At 42.8% G+C, this 6,327-nt stretch overlaps 1 long non-coding RNA gene across 1 annotated transcript; it reads left to right on the forward strand.

Annotated features, from left to right (window-relative positions):
• The first annotated feature begins 3,231 nt into the window (after positions 1 to 3,231).
• Positions 3,232 to 5,849, forward strand: LOC146396824 (uncharacterized). The gene is made up of 2 exons (XR_014827957.1): positions 3,232 to 3,424; positions 4,386 to 5,849. It is a non-coding gene; the product is annotated as an uncharacterized LOC146396824 (long non-coding RNA).
• Positions 5,850 to 6,327: the final 478 nt, after the last annotated feature.

Here is a 6,327-nt window from a genome sequence, read left to right on the forward strand (position 1 = left end):
TCTTAACCCACTGAGCCACATCAGGAACTCCCTGCTTATCTATTCTAAATGCAATAGTTTACATCTGCTCCCCCCAAACTCCTAGTCTGTTCAACTCCCTCCTCCATCCCTTCTGGAATCCACAAGTCTGTTCTCTATGTCTGTGAGTTGTTCATAACTTTTAAATTATGTTCCCTAATGATGGTTCCTAAACATTGGCCATTACAAAAAAATGCTACCATAAATAGTCTTGTACATGCATGTATATACGTATCGTTTTGTACCCCTATGAATGTATCTGTAGGATAAATTCCTCAGGGTGGAAATCCTGGATTAGAGGATATGCGTTTGCAGTTTCCATTTGTGGTGCCAAGTTGCTCTCCATAGAGATAGTACCAGTTACACACCCACCAGCACTATGTATTATGTAATTTTTCAATAGCTGCCTATTATTCTTTTGGAGGGATTACTATAATTTGTCTAATCTGTCTTCTCTTTGTGAACATTGAAATTGTTTCTCTATCCCACATACATCTTGCTCTCAAAGCCACACTTTTATTGTACTATGACTAAACTAGTAGGGATTTGACAGTCTTGGGAGGATCCTTTTGGTTAACTTGTTGTGGTTATTGTAACAACACTAGGAGCTCTTTTCTAAGTGTGTCACCATCCATGATCTCACTTTTATGGCTGGACCTCACCTCTAGCCCCAGGGAACTTCTGTGAACCCAGTGGGATGACGTCCCTTAAGTTATATTCCAAAGCTTTGAAGCAGATCAGCAGATCAGGGCCCCCTAAAGACTGATTACACACAGCTCTGACCCTACACAGCTTCAGGCTTATTTTCTGTGGCCTTTCATCCCTGCATCCTGAAGATGAGTCCAGCTCTTCCCCTGTGGGAAAGCAAACAGTGGAGTGGGGAGAGCATGGTGCCTGCCCCCTAGGCCATGCAGAGGGGGGATGTTCTGATCTCTGCAATGACTTGTTTGCAGATGCCTCCTTTAGTGCCAGAGGACCCAAGGGAGAGGTAGGAATGGGGACAACTCTGGCACCTGGGAACTCTAGAATTGGCTGTATGATGCAATATATGAAGTTGTTTCTGCAGGGCATCTCCAGCTTGTCATATTTTAATGCTGCTCTAGCCTCAAACTTGAATAGTTTTATACTGTTTGTCAAAGAGTTCCCAAATACTTACAGATTCTTAGAGATGGTGGTTTAAGGTGGAGACAGTTCTCAGAAAAGGGTGCTACACGGAGTTCCTGTTGTGGCTGGGATACAGGTTTGATCCCTGGCCTCGCCCAGTGGGTTAAATATCTGGCATTGCCATAGCCCTGGCGTAGGCTGCAACTGTGGCTCGGATCCGATCCCTGGCTTAGGAACTCCAAATGCTGCTGGGTGGCCAAAAAACAATTAAAAAAAAAAAAAGTGCTACAATTCCAGCCAGGATGGCCTTTTCTTGTTAATTCTCTTGCTGCCTCTATCTGGTATCTGGTGAGGAATCAGAGGGAGATTGAAATGCTACTAAAAATGATCTTGGTCAGAGACATGTGAATGTTTAAATCCTACCAAAGGATAACCAAGGAAGACAGGTAGTCACGGAAGATTAGCGAAGGAAAAGAGTAACACTTGATTGGTAAATGTGTTTTTCACCTGTAATCCCAGTATAGACAACTCATATAAAGTTGTCTAAAGAGGAGGCTTATTCCTACCCACTTCACCTATCCAAAGTTGCAAACCATGGTTTTGGTGAACCACAGAATGGCCGTGAGGGAAGAAGAGGGAGGGAAAGAGATGACTACAACTTAGCTCCTGTGAACGTGGACCCTGGACCTTACCACTTTAGTAGTTTGGAAGATAGTTCTATGCATGCAATATTCAGGGAAGGCATGTTTGAAGCATGGAGGAGGTAAAGGCACAGAGACACGAACATTCTTGGTATGTCCAACGGACAGCCTCCAATCCATGGATTTTATTATTTAACCTGTGATTCTGAAAGGTTTTTTTTTTTTTTTTGTCTTTTTAGGGCCACACCCTCGGCATATCAATATTCCCAGCCTAGGGGGTCAAATTGGAGCTGTAGCCTCTGGCATACACTAAAGCTACAGCAATGCCAGATCTGAGCCGAGTCTTTACCTACACCACAGCTCACAGCAATGACAGATCCTTAACCCACTCATCGAGGCCAGGGATCAAACCTGCATCCTCATGGAAATTAGCCCAGATTTGTTTCTGCTGAGCCATGACGAGAACTCCTTTTTTTTTTTTTTTTTTTTTTTAAATGTCTGCACCCAAGGCATATGGATGTTACTGGGCCAGGGATTGAATCTGAGCCACAGCTGCCACCTATACCACAACTGGGGCAATGCCAGATCCTTAACCCACCGTGCTGGGTCATGGATCAAACCTGCATCTTAGCTTTGAGCTGAGCCACTGTAGTCGCATTCTTAACCCACTGCACCACAGCAGGAACTCCTCTGGAAGGTATTTTCTTTTTCTTTTTTTTTTGGTCTTTTTGCCATTTCTTGGGCCGCTGCCATGGCATATGGAGGTTCCCAGGCTAGGGGTCTAATCAGAGCTGTAGCCCAGCCTATGCCAGAGCCACAGCAACATGGGATCTGACCTGCATCTTCGACCTACAGCACAGCTCACAGCAATGCCGGATTCTTTTTTTTTTTTTTTTTTTTGTCTTTTTGCTATTTCTTGGGCCGCTTCCGCGGCATATGGAGATTCCCAGGCTAGGGGTCGAATCGGAGCTGTAGCCACCGGCCTACACCAGAGCCACAGCAACGCAGGATCCGAGCCACGTCTGCAACCTACACCACAGCTCATGGCAACGTTAACCCACTGAGCAAGGGCAGGGACCGAACCCTCAACCTCATGGTTCCTAGTCGGATTTGTTAACCACTGAGCCATAACAGGAACTCCTGGAAGGTATTTTCGATCATATTGATAGTTGTGGATTTAACAATTTTGAACATAGTGGCTTTCATTTTTTGGTTGTACTGAGCAATGCATTATTAAGAACTTGTTTTGCTGACATATACTTATTCCTCCTGGCATATAAAATTCTGAAAATCATTGATGTCATCAATCGTGATAGTGGTATGTAAAGATAAACCAAGAAATTTCAAATTAACAATACCAGCAATAAATTAAATGCTTTATTGGAAATCTCTTGGATCCATAATTTGTATAAATGGTTTATAATTTAATTTATCACCTGCTTTCCTAATCATTACATGAACCACAAAGAATACTTAAAAGTATCCTCGCTCTGTTATGGAGGAAAAATAACCCATATCAAGAGGTCTGAGTAACACCTGGGCAAAACTTTGGCTGAGTGTCAATTGGCTGCATCATTTGGAAGCAGTTTTGGTATCCAGGTGAGTGGGTTTTTTTGTTTGTTTGTTTTTCTTTTTCCTTTTTTAGCCACCCCGAGGCATGTGTAGTTCCTGGGCTAAGGACCAGATCCTAGCCGCAGTTGCACACTACCCCACAGCTGTGGCATTGCTGACTCTTCTAAACCACTGTGTGGGATGGGGGTTTGAACCTGCGTCCTGGCTGATCCTGTTTTACCACAGCAGGAACTTCCAGTTCAGTGGATCTTAAACCAGTTTCCATGAAATTCAGATATCCATAGCTATTCACCCCAGAAAGCTGCAGCTAAGCACATTCTTTCCTCAGGCTCCCTTTCAGCATTTCTCAAAGGTAGTTTATTCCACAAACATCAGAGGGCAGCATTTGATAGGGATTTCCAAAAGAACAAATTCTCTTCATCAAACCTGCCTGAATGCTCCATGGGGCTAGACTTTTCTCTCTTTCCTGATTCCACTTCTGTTTTCAAGCCCGGAAATGCCTTCCCCTGTGGCTTTCACTGTCTACTGCCCTCTTCGTCCTCCAGACACACAGTGAGCTGGCTGGGGTTCATAGTGAATGAGTCCTCAGCATCCCTTTCCCCTGACTTTTAGGATGCCTGTCTGTACCACACAGGCTGGAACACCGAAAACTCTATCTCCCAATTCCCTTATAGTTAAGATTCCAAATGTAATTTAAGTTTGTTCAATCAGATGTGCTTGTGGGACATTTGGAAGACAGATATGTACATAGAGAGGCACAGTTGCTGTTTTTGTTTCCTGCAGGCAGGCATGATGCAGAGGGGTTGGGCTTTCTCTAGTAGCATCACTGTGTCCGGTCACTAGCTTCTTAAGGGTCCAGGCATCAAGCAAACATGAAGTTTTTGCTGATGCCAGTCGAGCAGTGTGATTTTGAAGGCAGCATCAGTGGCAATGGGGCATCATGATTCTTGGATTATGATTTGGGCTGTGAGTTTCTGGAGCTAACACTTCTAGGACAGTTTCTGCTTCTACCTTCTTCTTTTTTTTTGCTTTTTAGGGCCACACCTGCAGCATATGGAAGTTCCCAGGCTAGGGGTCGAATGAGAGCTGTAGCTGCTGGCCTATACCACAGCCATGGCAACTCGGGGTCCAAGCCGTGTCTGTGACCTACAGCACAGCTCACAGCAATGCCAGATCCCCAACCCACTGAGCGAGGCCAAGGATTGAACCCGCATCCTCATGAATTCTAGTCTGATTCATTTCCACTGAGTCACATAGGGAACTCCTGCTTCTCCCTGGTTCCTTGGCAGGACAGTTCTGTCATCTGGGATCCACCAATCTGGAGGCCCCACCTCACATTTGCCTCTTCAGATCTTCCAGCATTTTTTTTCCCCCTTCCTTTTGTCCATTTATATGTTTGTTTAATATCTGTGTACATGTAGTAGTTTCAGAATTTCTTATGCATATACTGTTTATGGACATTGGTCTTTACACTTACAAGTTATTTATTTATTTATTTATTGCTATTTTGGGGCCACACCCACAGCACACGGAGGTTCCCAAGCTAGGAGTTGAACCAGAACTGTAGCTGCTGGCCTACGCCACAGCAATGCCAGATCTGAGTTGGGTCTGAGACTTACACCAGCTCATGGCAATGCTGGATCCTTAACCCACTGAGTGAGGCCAAGGATTGAACCCACATCCTCATGGATCCTGGTCGGGTTTGTTAACCCCTGAGCCACGAAGGGAACGCTCATACACTTAAAATTTCTACTCATTCCCAAAATTAGTCAACTTCTCCCCCAAACCCCACCACTCTTCAGTGAGATTTGTCGTACATTTTATTTATTTAAACTGAAGGATAGTTGGTTTACAATGTTGTGTTAGTTTTTGGTGTAAAGTGATTCAGTTTTTTATATATATATTTTTCAGATTCTTTTACCTTATAGGTTATTACAAGATATTGAGTATAGTTACCTGTGCTTTACAGTAGGTCCTTTTATTTATCTATTTTATGTATAGTGATGTGTATCTGTTAATAACAAACTCCTGATTTATCCCTTCCCACCATATTTCCCCTTTTGAGATCTGTTTCTTGTTTTGTAAGTAAGCTCATTTGTATCTTTTATTCTTTTTCTTTCTTTCTTTCTTTTTTTTTTCTTTTGGCCATACCCATGACATACAGAATTCCCTGGCCAGGGATTGAACCTGAGCCGTAGCAGTAACAATTCTGGATCCTTAACCACTAGGCAACCAGGTAACTCCTGTATCATTTTAAAAATTTTATTCCACATATAATGATATCATATGATATTTGTCTTTCTCAGACCCTAAAAAGACGCATTCTACACTTCACTTAGTACGATAATCTCTAGATCTATCCATGTTGCTGCTAATGGCATTATTTCATTCTCTTTAGTGCCTGAGTAATAGTCTATTGTGTATATTATACCACATCTTCTTTATCCATTCATCTATTGATGGACATTTACGTTGTTTCTGTGTCTTGTCTATAATAAACTGTGTTGCTATGAACATTGGGGTATGTGTATCTTTTTGAATTAGAGTTTTCCAGTGTTTGATACTCACCTATCAAACACTGGAAATCATCTGCATTTCTTAAATCTCTTCCTGCTTAAAATAGATAAAGTGGCTCTTCTATTTTTCTAAAACTGACCCGTGAATGGATACATTGGCTGAAGGTAAGCTAAAACTGCCGTCCAAGTATAGCACTGTCATCCATATCTCTATGATCTTTGTAGCCTTCAGGTAAACTGATGTAATACCACCCTGAAATCTTGGGAGTAATGAGTTACTTCTTCCCGTGTACCTTGCCCCACTTCTAAAGTACGTAATTATGATCTCACTACTGCTACTATTATAATGGATGTGAGATGGTAATCTCTTGGATTGCATGCTGGTGATCAAGCTTACAGCCATAAGTCATTCAAAAGCAGTTACCCAGGAGTTCCCTGGTGGTATGTTGGGTTAAGGATCTGGCATTGTCACTCCT

This window comes from Sus scrofa, chromosome 14 (assembly GCF_054392235.1).
Source record: "Sus scrofa isolate SSC_HxYL_T2T_F1_AM1 chromosome 14, Sscrofa_HxYL_maternal_Yorkshire_Landrace_v2.0, whole genome shotgun sequence".
NCBI classification, from domain to species: Eukaryota; Metazoa; Chordata; class Mammalia; order Artiodactyla; family Suidae; genus Sus; species Sus scrofa.